The sequence below is a fragment of the Diabrotica virgifera genome, chromosome 8 (assembly GCF_917563875.1).
Source record: "Diabrotica virgifera virgifera chromosome 8, PGI_DIABVI_V3a".
NCBI lineage: Eukaryota > Metazoa > Arthropoda > Insecta > Coleoptera > Chrysomelidae > Diabrotica > Diabrotica virgifera.
Window position 1 is genome coordinate 228,227,864 of NC_065450.1, and position 15,528 is coordinate 228,243,391.

At 35.0% G+C, this 15,528-nt stretch overlaps 1 protein-coding gene across 1 annotated transcript in view; it reads left to right on the forward strand.

Annotated features, from left to right (window-relative positions):
* Window positions 1-924: 924 nt before the first annotated feature.
* Window positions 925-15,528, forward strand: part of LOC114337864 (SH2 domain-containing protein 4A-like) — a 167,046-nt gene continuing 152,442 nt past the window's right edge. The window contains exon 1 of the mRNA XM_050659738.1: window positions 925-1,174. The gene's annotated coding sequence lies outside the window, so the exon portion shown is untranslated. The remainder of the gene's footprint in view (window positions 1,175-15,528) is intronic.

A 15,528-nucleotide genomic window follows, 5' to 3' on the forward strand; every position in this document is an offset into this window, starting at 1 on the left:
GCCGTCAATGATGCAATGCTAAAGAAATGTACCATTCCGGCCGTCCAATGGTGAATCTCACTCGCACTCACATTGACGGCCGCCTCAATACCAGCTTAGCGCTCATTGTTAATAGTTAAAAATAACAGCTTAGTAATAAAATAATGACAAACATTTCTCCAGGATCTTGTAGGGGGCTTTAAACTTTGATTTGGTCACTTTCTGACTTTCATAATAAAATTTTTTAACCGAGTTATGTTAGTTATTAATTTGAGCCTTGGAAATAGCCATTTTCGCGATTTTCAAATTTTAAATCGCATATAACTCGAGAACAATCAATTTTAGAGAAAAATCACACCAGACATTTTTGCCCAGAACGATCCAAAGAATTTAAAAAAAATTGCCCGAAGTGAAAAAATTTATGTTTTGAATTTGTTTGACAAAATTGCTTAAACAATTTTTCGACCGACTGAGAATTTGTTATAAGGACCACTTTTTGAATAAGTTTGTGCAAAAAAAAAACGAATCGGAATAATCTATCTAACGGGGGCGAACATAGAGTCTGGACTAAATCAGAAAGCTGTAGATACTTAAAGGAATTTTCAGAAAAAAAACACAATGTTTTTACTTTGACGAGAAGTACGAAGTACGTTCTAACACAAAATTTAGGTAACTGAAATAATTTTTAAGAAATAGAAGTTTTTAATAGTCCCGTATTTTTCAAGCTCACATTTCTTTGCCATGCGCTGAAAGAAAATCATTTTCTAATAAAAGAAAAACTCTACCCCTTGCAACAACGACCGCATCAATCCATTTAAAACACCCCTATGCCTAAAATAAATATTTTCTCCCTTCTCCAGACAATCCTCCTGCCATTATACCCAACAGCAGGAAAAATAATCAAGTGATCTTCGAAAAAAACAAAAACCAGTCAGTCGACGATTGCCGACAGCAGTGTGAGGTAGTGAGCAAGTAAGCTGTGAGAGTGAGACGCACGCGCTCTAGACGGACTTGCACATGTTTTGACGTTTGAATCCAAACAACTCTTGATTTTTTACCTTATGACTTTCCTTCGTTTGTTGTATTATTTGTTTAGTGGTCTATTGGAAAAATTGCGGTGAAGTGACTCGATAGTTTTTCCTTGTAGGGCGCAAGATAAAATATACAAGATATATTTAGTGCCGAGTTTATTTAGGTGAGTAATATAGTCAATTGTTTAAATAAAGTAAACGTTTTACTTTTACATTCTTGTTTGGTAAGACGTTTGTTAGATAAAGTTAATATACATTCAAATAATAAACAAGCTTATATAAAACGCTTGATACTTACAGACCCATCACATCCTTATTCTTAGTTACATCTTCAATATTTTTTATTATCGTAATAATAATATTGCATGTTTTTATTGCTTTAAAATTAATTATTAAATCTACACTGACCGGCACAAAATTCCGCCAGCCAAAATTTTTGATTAAGTTTGACTGTTTGACAATTTATAACTTTATTATTTGTTTATTATTTGTACTCCGATTTTCGTGATTCTTGTATCAGTTTGCAGGTACATGTATTGATATCGTTTGTTATTAGGTAATGCGGTAACAAAAAATTTTTGCTTATATGGCATTATACGGGGGGAATGGAAGCGTTTTAGAAAGCAGGGAAAAATTGAAGAGCTGATTTTGTTTCATAGTCCTGTCATATTATCCCGGAGGCATCACTAAAATTGTGTTTTTTGAATTATCTGAATATCTCTTTTCTTGTAAGAGCTCTACAATTTTTTGTAAATAAAAACACTGATTGACTCATAAACATAAATATCTTAAATAAAGGTTGGATTGATAAGATTAGAATGTCCCGCATGCAGCCCAGATCTCAATCCTATTGACAATTTATAAGATGAATTAAAAATAGCCATTCGCCGTCATCCTAGGCCTCCAGAAAATTTGGTATAGTTATGGCCCTGGTAGAGGAATATCGGGCTAATTCCTTAGGCAAGAAAAACACATCTTTATTTGGTGCCAAACAGATTGCGAGCAGTCGTTGCTGCGAGAGGTGGACATACCCGCTTTTGAATTATTTTGTTTTGTTGTTAATTTTATTTTGTGTTGTTCATTTTAGTGCATTTGATATTTCTAATTAAATAAACCTTTAAAGCAGTGTTTCTATTTACAGCTTTTACAATAAAACAGATATTCGGATAAATCAAAAAACAAAACCTTAGTGATACCTCCCTCCAGGATAATACAAAAGGAGTATAATACAAAATCAGCCCTCCAATTTTTCCACAGAATTTTTTAAAATTTGGAGAAAATACAACGCTTCCATTCACCCTCGTATAATGTCGTATAAGCAAAAAATTTTTGTCACCGGAATAATAACAAACGACATGAAAACATGTACCGGGTGTCCCAATAAGAATGGCTCTCGGCCATATCTCAGGAACCGTTTATAGTAGAGCTTTGAAATAAAAAATTTTATAACAAAAGTTGCCTCAGGAAAAGCCTGGAAATTATTTTCATAACTGTGGGTCCACCGCTAGAGGGCGTAATTGAATATCAAAAATAAAAAAATCTAAATTTTACAAAATTTTCCTACTGAAGGGGCACTGGAAATCCGATTATTGTATTCTTCATTAATTTTTTTCAGAAATCTAGTTTTCTTTGGAAAATATTAAATACAAGCATGCATTTTTAATCATACTTTATAAAATTAGATTAAATTAGCAATAGAATAGCGAAAACCGCATGTCGATACCTTTCTTCTATCTCAAGATATCTCGAGAAACGTGTAAATTTTATACATAACTGTTACTATCACCGGTAAACTAAGTTAATGAAAAGTAGTGTGCTGTGGAAAAAAACAAAATAACATTTTCCAGATGTCAACGTATAGAAATATAATTAATTAAAACAACAATATAAAGAGAAACAATACTATTAAAATTAAATATAACACAGAACAAAAAGAACTACTTAGTGACGACCTAAATATTCAAATTGTTGCCCATCATACACTACTCTAGAATACATTATCCAGAGAATACTAAACGCCATTCAAAGCATATCGAGAGCAGAAATTGAGACTGCTGTTCAATCTACTCTTGATAGAGTAAATGTTTGCAACGAAAATGATGGGCAAAAATTTGAACGTTTATGTCATCACTAAATAGTTTCAACGCTTCTCATTTGTTTCGAGCCTCTGTCATATGCCGTATAATCCGTGTATAATATTAATATACGAGATATGAACGAGGCTCGAAACAAATGAGAAGCGTTGAAAAGACCTAATATACGTTGACAGCTGGAAAATGTTTCTTTGTTGTTTCCATAGCACACTACTTTTAATGAATTTCGTTTACCGGTGACAGTAACAGTTATGTTTTTAAATTTACACGTTTTGTAAGATATCTCGAGATAGAAAAAAGGTATTAACATGCGGTTTTCGCTATTCTGTTGCTAATTTTGTCTAATTTTGTAATATGGTAATAAAAATGCATGTTTGTGTTTAATATTTTCCAAGGAACACTAGATTTCTGAAAAAAATTAAATAACGCCTTCTAGCTGGCATATTACTCAGTAAGTTGGATCGAAATCATAACTTTTACATTGACAAAAAAGATCTGTCTTCAACAAGACCAAGTTTGCAAAATTTGATTAAGCAGAACCGAACTCACCGCCAGTTTTTCATAACAAGGTTCCCACTCACCCCCACCTCTTATTTCCAAAGGTAGACCTAAACTTGTCAAATCAAATATGCGTAGAATTTTATGAAGAATACGACGATCGGATTTCCAGTGCCCCTTCATTAGGAAAATTTTGTAAAATTTAGATTTTTTAATTTTTAATATTCAATTACGCCCTCTAGCGGTGGTCCCACATTTATGAAAATAATTTCCAGGCTTTTCCTGAGGCAACTTTTGTTATAAATTTTTTTATTTCAAAGCTCTACTGTAAACGGTTCCTGAGATATGGCCGAGAGCCATTCTTATTGGGACACCGGTACATACCTACAAACTGGTGCAAGAATCTTGAAAATCTGAGTACAAATAATAAAGTTATAAATTGTCAAACTTAATCAAAAATTTTGGGTGCCGGAATTTTGTGCCGGTGAGTGTATATAACCAAGAAAAGGTGATTATTATTTCATTAAGTTGTTTTAAATTTGATTTGAATGACTGGTACTAATGGTAGTTCGTTGCTATGGTAAAATATTGAAACAAATTAACGGCAACACAAATAGTGCTAGGAAGACTGATCAAATCAAATTCTGTTAAATTAGGGACCTCCACGTAAATATTCCTCACCATCAAGGCTTTTTATACCGGATGGAATGTTTGCCGGTCTTACTTAGAGCTCCTTGATTCATTAACAGTCCCGCCGAGAGGGGGGTACAGCCGGTACATTTTACCGGGGCCCGGCGTTGTATTTATCATCTGTCGTAATTCCTGTCATTTGACATGTTCTACGTGTTCCACTCATTAAAATGCCCAGTTGGTGATAAATAGCACAATAGCAGTCTGACTTTTGCAGGACAGTTTAATGAAAGGGTAACAAATTAATTGGAAGTTGTGTCCGACAAAATACATGGGACGTTTTCGTAGTCTGACGTTCCAAATTTTTAAGCTGTTCCACAATTAAAACTACCCCTGTTCCAGTGTTCCCGTACATCAAAGTTTGTCCGACTAGACACCCTTAAGCTATTAAAAAATTTTCAGCTTGCTATTAATCAACTTTTTTTTCATACGCGGGATCCAGACCTAAAACTAAAACGAGAAGATACATTATGTTATACGGATGGGCTTTCAAAGTTTAATTGTAGAAGTTTTCTGTTCTAAACAGCTCATTGGATTGAGCTGAATATTAAAAAAACTTTTAAAGTAAATCTTTTTAATCAAAATAAACATATAAATAAACTTACTAAATAAAATAATTTCCTGAAATATTACAACAGAAAAACAATGGATTGAGAAAGAGTAACACAACATTAAAACATGTAATTATTATATTATAACACAAATATTTCAAAATGCTGATATGGCAGACAATTATTAATTTTTGTAGTATGTGAGTAATAGTAACAAAATTGTTTTCAATGCTAATGAGGGTAATGACATTCCAATGGAGTGACGAGTGAAGGAGTAGACTGTGGAGTAAGCTTGTCTGAGGTTGAATCAATTACAAACAACCATTACGGCGCTGTAAATTTGAATTACTCCTCTTGGTTTAAAAACAGACCATAGTAAACGAGATTGTTGATCATTTTATTAAAAAAGAAGCAAATACATACTCCAAAATGAAGACATTCCAAGTAGACCGGGCAGTATCGTCACCCCCGCTAGCGAAATTATTCCGATTCGATTTATAACATATCCACAGGGTGCCGTGGTCGAAAAATTGTTTAAACATTTTTTTTTAAACAAATTCGCAAAAATAATTTTTTCACTTCGAGAAATTTTTGTAGATAGTTTGGGACATTATGAGCAAAAAAGGTATCTTGTGATTTTTCTCTAAAATTGACTGTTGTCGAGTATACGCGATTTAAAATTTGAAAAATGCGAAAATGGCCATATAACTAGACAACAATCAATTTTAGAGAGTCCTTAGAGTGCCGGGCGGTGCCATGATCGAAAAATTGTTTAAACAATTTTTTTTAAACAAATTCACAAAAATAAGTTTTTCATTTCTAACAATATTTTTTCTGATAATTTGGGTCAGTCTGAGCAAAAAAGGTCTCTTGTCATTTTCTCTAAAATTGATTGTTGTCGAGTTATATGCGATTAAAAATTTGAAAAATGCGGACATGGCCATTTTCAAGTCTTAATAACTCGATCAAAATTTATTATGAAATTCAAAAAGTGACTAAATCAAGTTTTAAACCCCTTCTTCAAGGTCCTGCCGAGATTTTTGTCATTATTTTATTACAAAGCTGCTATTTTTAATTATTAACAATTAGCGCTATAGTCCAACTGTATCGTCGCCCCCGTTAGCGAAATTATTTCGATTAGATTTTTTTGCACAAACTTACTCAAAAAGAAGTCCTTATAACACATCCACAGGGTGCCGGGCGGTGTCGTGGTCGAAAAATTGTTTAAACAAATTCACAAAATTTTTTTTTTATTGCGAACGATTTATTTTAGGTAATTTGAATTATTCTGACAAAAAAGGTCTCTTGTGATTTTTCTCTAAAATTGATTGTTGTCGACTTATATGGCCATTTTCGCATTTTTCAAATTTTAAATCGCGTATAACTCGACAACAATCAATTTTAGAGAAAAATGACAAGAGCCCTTTTTTGCTCAGAATGACCCAAATTATCTAAAAAAAATTGTTCAAAATGAAAAAATTGTGCAAAATACATTTTCTGCATAACTTCCAAACAGGGATCTAAGTACCTGTTTAATGAAATGATCCCTTGTTTATGTAATTTCACACCTCGAACAATAACACCCCGCTGAGCTGAATATTAATGAGTCTCTTAGATAACTTTTTATACTATGTATACAACAATCTAAACTTTTTGTGTGTTAATAAAGGGTAATTCATAAATATAGGTAACAAAAAGTTTAGTAGCTCGCTTTAATAGATATAGTCTAGTCGCAGCATAGGGGGTCCCGTGGACACTTTTACTTCGTCGCGATTTGATGGTGGTATTATAGGTTTTTTGGATCGCTGAATCCAATGGAAGTGGTCTGGAAGCCCAAATGTGGTGCGTTTAATTGTTATTAACAAATTATGGTAAAATTAGGTGTTTTTCAGGGGAATTATTAGAAGCCCTGTAAATAAATTGATAGTATTAAGGTCTTCTCTGGTGTATTTTTGGTCGCTGAATCGAATGCGACTAGTCACGATTACTCAAAATATGTTCTTATTTTGTTCATAACAAAATAATAGTTTATTCGCCGAAAAGCTCGAAATACGCTATCTACAGCAAGTTTGTGCCGCTAAATCGATTGCCGCTAGTCGTGATAGCTTAAACCACGTTCCGACTTTGTTATTAATAAATTATTGCAAACATAACGGTTTATAGTACGTTCACTCATGGTGTTTGCTCTAAATTTTAAAAAACCACTTGGGTTGACATGCAATTTGGCATACACGTAGCTAACATGTCAAACAAAACAAGTGATATTGTGCTGATGTCTGCTTTTACCCTGAGGGTGAGTTTCACCCCTTTTCGGGGGTGAAAAAGAAACCTTTACACTAAGTTCGGAAGTGGATAAACTTATTAATTCTAAGCAACTTTTGTTCTATACAGTTTTTTCACTAAGTCAATACTTTTCGAGTTATCTGTTTTTTTTGTTGAAAAATAAACATATTCACTCGCAAATAACTCCAAAAGTATTTAGTGAAAAAACTGTATAGAACAAACGTTGCTTAGAATTAATCAGTTTATCCAATTCCCGACTTATTTTAAAGGTTTCTTCTTTCGGCCCCGAAACGGGGTGAAAGTCACCCCCAGGGTAAAAGCACACATCGGCACAATATCACTTGTTTTGTTTGGCATGTTATCTACGTGCATGCCAAATTTCATGTCATTCCAAGTGATTTTTTAAAATTTAGAGCAAAAACCGTGAGTAAACGTACTATAAACCGTTGTTTTTGCAATAATTTATTAATAACAAATTCGGAACGTGGTTTAAGCTATCACGACTACGACTAGTGACAATCAATTTAGCGTATAAAAATACTATAAAAAAGACTACAAACTTGCTGTAGATAACGCATTTCGAGCTTTTCGGCAAATAAATAATTATTTTGTTATTAACAAAATAAGAACACATTTTGAGTAATCGCGACTAGTTGCATTCGATTCAGCGACCAATAATACAACAGAGAAGACCTTAACACTATCAATTTATTTACAGGGCTTCTAATAATTCCTGAAAAACACCTAATTTTACCATAATTTGTTAATAACAATTAAACGTACCACATTTGGGCTTCCAGACCACTTCCATTGGATTCAGCGACCCAAAAAACCTATAATACCACCATCAAATCGCGGCGAACTAAAAGTGTCTACGGGACCCCCTATGTTGCGACTAGACTAATATAGACCGGGGTATTTAGCACTAAAAACATAGGATAGCGACTTGAAACTTTTTGTATTGTGTTAAGAATGATGTCAGGAAAAAAGTTTACTATAGAAAAATGGGTGGAAATGCATAATTGCATTTTACATTGCATAATTTGCTTTTAAAGTGCATAAAATGCATCCAAAAGTGCATAAATATGTTAAAATAAGCATAGTAAGGGCCAGATTTTGTTACTCGGGGGTTTTTGGGGTCGCTGAACATGACTACGCCATCAAAACAGACCTCCGCAGCACCTGGTGCCCAGGGGGACTGCTAAGGCACGTCATCTTCTGGAGTTTCGAGGAGTATCGGCACTAAATTGATGAAAACAGGTTACTTGGAGGTTTTTGGAGTTGCTGAACACGAATACGCCATCAAAACCGACCTTCGAAGCACCTGGTGCCCGGTGTCACTGCTAAGGCACGTCATCTTCTGGATTTTCGAGGGTTTTCGACATTAAATTGATGCAAATAGATTTCACGGGCGATTTTTAAGGGTTGCTGAAATCAAATGCGCCATCAGAACCGACACCCGGAGCACCTGGTGTCTACGGTAACGTCATCTTCTGGAGTTTCGAGTTTACTAAATACGAATACGCCATCAAAACTGACCCCTGGAGCACCTGGTGCCTACGGTCACTGCTAAGGCACGTCATCTTATGGAGTTTCGAGGTTATCGACCTTGAATGTATTAAAACAGATTACAAGGCGGTTTTGGGGTCGCTGAATACGAATATGCCATCAGAACCGACCACCGCACTACCTAGTGCCCAAGGTCACTGCTAAGGCATATTATCTTCTGGAGTGTGGAGGGTTTTTGGGCACCAGGTGCATCGGGGGTCGGTTTTGATGGTGTATTCTTGTTCAGCGACCCCAAAAACCCCAGAGTAACAAAATCTGGCCATTAATACACTTATTATTTGACATGTTTATGCACTGTTGGATGTATTTTATGCACATTAAAATGCAAATATGCATTTCTACCCATTTTTCCATAGTAGACTTTTTTCGTGACATCATCCTAAACAAGTCTCTAGGCGCTGTATTTAAGAATCGATTTATTTTGTGCTAAATGCCCTGCTCTAAATGCGTTAACGGCGTTAATGTACGGCGCTGTAAGAGCAGTAAACCGTAATCTCATTGTTGACTAACTCCACCAATTGTAGATGACATAGCCGTTATTCAACCAATGCCTCGTCAGGTTTACTGCTCTTACGGCGCGCGGCGCCGTAAATTGTCGCCCGTGTGGCTTCAGCCTAGGTTCTATTCAAACAACAATCGAAATCCAGAAGTCTATTTATTGAAAGCAATAATTCTGTACCTACAAAATGTCCTCTGTCTTTCAGTTAAGTTAGTGCAGAAAAACTGACTTCAATTAAAACAAGAAAAAGGAAAAATAGTATACAGTAAATATCAAGTATACTTGTGTTCTATGTAATAAACAAGAATACAAAAAATAAACATAATACAGTGGAACCTCGATTATCCGTCTCTCTATTAACCGTCACCTCTATTAACCGTCGGGGTCCATACCTACATAATAAGTTATATTGACTACATAAGTAAAAATTTAGTCATCAATTCATTTTGTTTGAGCATTGCGATAAGGCAAACGAAATTCGTTGAAATGTACACGTGCAGTTATGCCACCACCGCATTTTTTTATGTAAATAATTTTTGTTCTTATTCAGGGCTCTGGATTAAATTTCAATTTAAATAGGTGATAAATGATACCGTGCTCTTAGAGTTCTATTATTAGAATCGCAAGCCGAAAATAAAAATGCACAGCACAATAATTATTAGTCAATATCTGTATGTCGCCATAATAAAATTTGATTCAAATTCGAACATTAATTGTGTTACTTAGTCGTTTGATCAATTAAGTTTTGTTAATGTTCTGTTAACCGTCTTTTCGATTATCCGCCATACCCTTGGTCCGGTGCCCTGACGGATAATCGAGGTTCCACTGTATAGATTATCTCAGAAACCCATTGTTTTGTTCATTCAAAATATTTATACTCACTTTTAGATATTCGTAATATTTACATACCTTCCTTCCTAATCTTGAAAATACATACAGCAGAGAAACGAATATATTATTATCAGTAGTAATTGCACAAGAGCTCTAAAATTCTATATTAATTTTAGAGTTCGAGTGCAATTTGTTGCGATTATTTCATGAATAAAACTGTTCAAAACCAAAATTTTATTGTAATTTTTTTATGTAAGTACAAATAGTACAATTAATTAAACACAAAGTTTTTATAAATATTTGACGATTGAAAGTCATCACTTTTATAATTTTTAAAACATTAATTGTCATTAATGTCACTGAATGTATTTTTTCGTATCAACGAAGGGCATCTGACGTAATATACTTAACGACGGGCAATTATCAAAAATTATCGATTTAATTCAGATTTCTGTAGCTTTCTATTGGTCAGAATCTCCTATGAATGAAATAATCAGGCAAATATACACAGATGTTGCATATTTTATGCAACTAGTACACTTTTTGCATATTTTTATGGCATTCGAAGTAGAAAACACTAAAGTAATGCCTGTATTTCGATCATCATCATCCTCACACAGCCAAATTTGTCCACTGTCGGACATAGACCTCGTCAAGATGTCCCCACCCTTCTCTGTCCTGCGCAGCTGCAATCCAGTTTGTCGCTATTCTTTTGTCTTCGGTCCATGTGTTAGGTGGTCTTCCACAACTTCGTTTGTCTGCTCTCTCTTGGCCGCCATTCTAAAATCTTCTTTGTCCATCTGTTTTCTCTCTGTCTTGCGACGTGTCCTGAGTCCTGACCGTTTCCACTTCAACTTCGTAATGCGTATTATGATGTCTTTCACTCCAGTTCTTCGCCGTATCTCATCATTTCGTATTCTATCTCCTATCTCTCAAAGTTAGTCCAAGCATGGATTTTTCGTTGTGCTACTTGTAATTTTCTTATTTAATAAGAAAATTAAAAGTATTTGCACATAACTTGGTGTTTTACATAACAACATCAGATATGCAGATGACACAGCGATCATGGTTCAAAGTATCGAAGATCTTCAGTTCCTGCCTTGTAGATCGAATCACTAGATAATGTTTCAATAACCCGACTGGACTATCTTTGCTATCTACCGCATACGGAAATTGTTGTAAGAAAAAGAGTTGGGCGTCTCGTCAAAATGAAGCTACTCACGAAAAATTAGCTTGTTAGTAATAAATGGTGAAATGGGTCTGGGATCCCTGACTAAACTGATCAAATAACAAATAAATTGTGTAAATATCAAACACACACGTTTCCAATTATTTATTTCTCGACAAAGCATTCAAACCTCCACCCACACATGTCATATTCAATATTTACAGAACCAGAAAAACAGCATTTGTTAATGAAAATGGAAAAAGTTTATTTTTATTAATTCGCCAACCACATGGTTATGGACAAAAATAAAATTAGCCGACAAAAAGTATTGCTTTCTGCATTAGTATCTATGTATAAACAAAAATGTGGTAAATACTGTCTGTCTGTAATATAACAAAAAAAGTGCAAACAATACATTGGAATAAGATTCAAAAATTCTCAGACTGTTGTGAATATGATGACTCAAATGTTGCTCTTTCATTGTTTTGCGTCCCACTTGCTGTCGCCCAAATGTCAATGACTTAGAATAATGGCTGATTGTATTACAAAAGTACAGACAAATATTTTACATTCCTAAGAAGAAGTATAGAAATATAATTTTGTTGTTGTTAAGTCAGTTCGCAAAACTGCACACTAGATACTCTGGATCTAGATCATTTAAGAAATGTGAGGAGGTCAGTGGCTGACTGGCTCCGCCGGAGTCAGTTTGGTTTCAAAAATGGAATTGAGAGGAGAGAAGCGATCTTTAGTACGCAAACATTAATACAGCATTGTTTAGATCAAAGAAAGGATGTTTTTATCTGTTTCCTCGAATATGAGAAAGCATTCGATAATGTAAAACACGAACTAATGACAAAATACGTACAAGAGTTGGGATTGAATCCCAAGGATATAATAATTATCGCCAATCTGTATTGGAACCATACACCAACAGTACATCTTCAAAATTTCAACGAAACAGAATATTTTTCAATTAAAAAAGGAGTAAGTCAAGGTTGTATACTTTCTCCTTCTTCTTTACGTGCCATCTCCGCGACGAAGGTTGGCAATCATCATTGCTATTCTCACTTTCGACACTACAGCCCGAAAGAGTTCAGTTGAGCTGCATCCAAACCATTCTCTGAGATTTCTCAGCCAGGACATTTTTCTCCTACCTATGCTGCGCCTTCCTTGAATCTTTCCCTGCATAATTAATTTTAGGAGTTCATATCTGTCACCACGTGTTATATGATCCAAGTGTTGAAATTTTCTTATTTTGATGGAATCCAGTATCTCCCTGCTGTTCTGTATTCTCCTTAGTACTTCCTCATTGGTTATTCTGTCTGTCCAGGAGATTCTCATACTTTCTCCAATGTTGTTTAATTTATACGTCGAAAAAGGCTTCGCAGAAGCAGTGGCAGATTCTAATAAGGGTATTAAAGTAAACGGCATATTTGTTAACAACACCAGGCATGCTGATGACACAGCGATAGTGGCAGATAACAACGAAGATCTTCAATGTCTTTTAAGTGATCTAACTGTTGCAAGTAAAGCTCTAATAACAATGATTATAGATACAATATATTTATGTCACTGGAGAAGAAATCGAATAAGACAGGCAGTTTAAATACTTGGTTTGTTCGCTGAACGAGGGTTGGGACCCTAAAACTGAAATAAAGGGCAGAGTAAAACAAGCGAGAGATGTTTTTTTGAGACTTCGTAAATTTCTGACTGATCGCAAGTTGGATTTCAACCTCAGACACAAGGTGCTAAATTGTTACGTTTGGTCTGTTCTCTTGTACGGAATGGAAACATGGATGTTAAAGGCCAGTTTCATTCACAAAAGTCTTTGAAATGTGGTGCTTGTGCCGAATTCTTCTTCTTCTTCTTCTTCAGGTGCCATCTCCGCTACGGAGGTTGGCAATCATCATAGCTATTTTAATTTTTGAGGCAGTAGCTCTAAATAGTTGTTTCGAGCTGCATCCAAACCACTCTCTCAGGTTCTTCAACCATGAAATTCGTCTTCTTCCGATGCTTCTTCTGCCATCTATCTTTCCCTGCATTATGAGTCGTAGGATACCATACTTCTCGCCCCGCATCACATGTCCGAGATACTGTAGCTTCTTTTCTTTAATTGTAAGTTCAACTTCCTTTTCTTTACCTATTCTTCTCAGTACTTCATTGTTTGTAACTCTATCTACCCAGGAAACCCTCATAATTTTTCTATAGGTCCACATTTCAAAGGCGTTAAGTCGTCTCATTGTCTCTACATTTAACGTCCATGATTCCACTCCATAGTATAGAACACTGTAGACGTAACATTTTGTTAGGCGTACTTTAAGAGCTAATGTTAAATCTTTGCTACATAGGACCTTTTTCATTTTTATAAAATTAGAACGTGCTTTTTCGATTCTGACTTTTATTTCTGCAGTGTAGTCATTATTTTCTGTTATAAGTGTTCCTAGGTAAGTGTACTTTTTTACTCTTTCGATCTGCTGGCCCTCTACTATCAAGATTTCGTTAGTATTATGGTTGTTTTTACTAATTTTCATAAACTTCGTCTTTTTGATATTGAGAGAGAGTCCGTACTCCCTACTACACCTTACTATTTTACTCATGAGTCTTTGCAGGTCTTGTAAACTATCGGCTATTATTACTGTATCATCTGCATATCTGATGTTGTTAACTAAGACTCCATTTACTCTTATGCCGACTGTTTTATCTTCCAGAGTCTCTCGCATTACCTCTTCAGAATAAGCGTTAAATAATAGAGGTGATAGTATGCAGCCTTGCCTGACTCCTCTCTTTATTTCCATTTCTTCAGATGTTTCTTTTTCAATTCTTACTATTGCTCGCTGATTGTAATAGAGGTGTGTTATTAGTCTTAAATCTCTTTCATCTAGGTTTTTATTTTTTAGGATTTCCATGAGTCGATCATGTTTTACTTTATCAAACGCCTTATTGTAGTCTATAAAACAGACGTAAAGAGGATGGTTAACATCCAAACATCTCTGTGTCAGCACGTTGAAGGAGAATAATGCCTCTCTGGTACCCATACCATTGCGGAACCCATAATGAGTGTCACTAATATCCAGCTCCAGTTTAGAGTGTATTCTGGCGTGGATAATTTTCAATAGAATTTTCAAGGTATGTGACATTAAGCTTATGGTTCGGTAGTCACTGCATTCTTTTGCATTCACCTTCTTTGGCAAACACACAAAGGCTGATGTCAACATTTCTCTAGGGATGATTCCAGTAGTATAGATAGCGTTGAACAGTTCTACTATTATGTCCAGGTTTTTCTCGTTGACCAACTTTATCAGCTCGCTAGGCAATTCATCTGGACCAGCAGATTTATTGGTTTTCATAGAGTTTATTGCCTGACTAACCTCTGATTTGGTTATCTCTGGGCCCACATCTCCCGTTTGGCTATCTACGGATGTACTAGCTTCTTTCTGGTCATGAAATAGTTCCTCGATATACTCTTTCCATCGTCGTAGTTTTCGTTTTGTCTCCATTATAATATTTCCATTTTTGTCGAGCAATATATTTGAGGTTCTTCTATTTCCTATTCCGGCTAGTTCTTTGACTTTTTTATGTAGGTTGAAGTTGTCATATGTGTTTTGCAGTTCTTCTATTTCTTTACATTTTTCAGAGAAGTAGGTTTCTTTAGCCGAATTCTTAGAATATCATATTTTCTATCTATCTATAGCATAGCCCATTTCGCCCATTCTTGAACGTGTAGGCCTCCCCGTTTTCTCTCCAGGATTCTCTGTCTTGGGCTATACTCATCTATTTGAAACCAGCCTGTTTTTTGATGTCGTCGATCCATCTCATTTGAGGTCTTCCTCTGCCTCTTCGGTATTCTCAGTGTCTTATTGTCCTTTTGCGTCCTTTTGCTCTGCATTGTGCCCAGCGAATTTTCATTTCAGTTCTGCTATTTTTTTATTTACATCTTTGACCTTAGTGATTTTTATTATCCATTCGTTTCTTTTCTTATCCTTCATATTTACTTGTAGCATTTTTCTTTCCATGGCCCTTTGTGTTTTTAATACCTACCTTATCATTATTGTCAGTGTCCATGTTTGCGCTCCATATGCCAATACAGGCAGTACACATTGGTTTAGACTTTTGTTTTTAGGTATTGTGGGTATCACTTATTTTTGAGAATGTAGCTGAGTTTTCCAAACGCTACCCATGCCAATCTGATACTTCTGATCACCTCCGATGTTTGGTTCTCCTCGCTAGGCCTAAATACTTGAGCCAGATATATATATATATATATATATATATATATATATATATATATATATATATATATATATATACTCTTGCACTTGTTGGATTTCTTCATTTT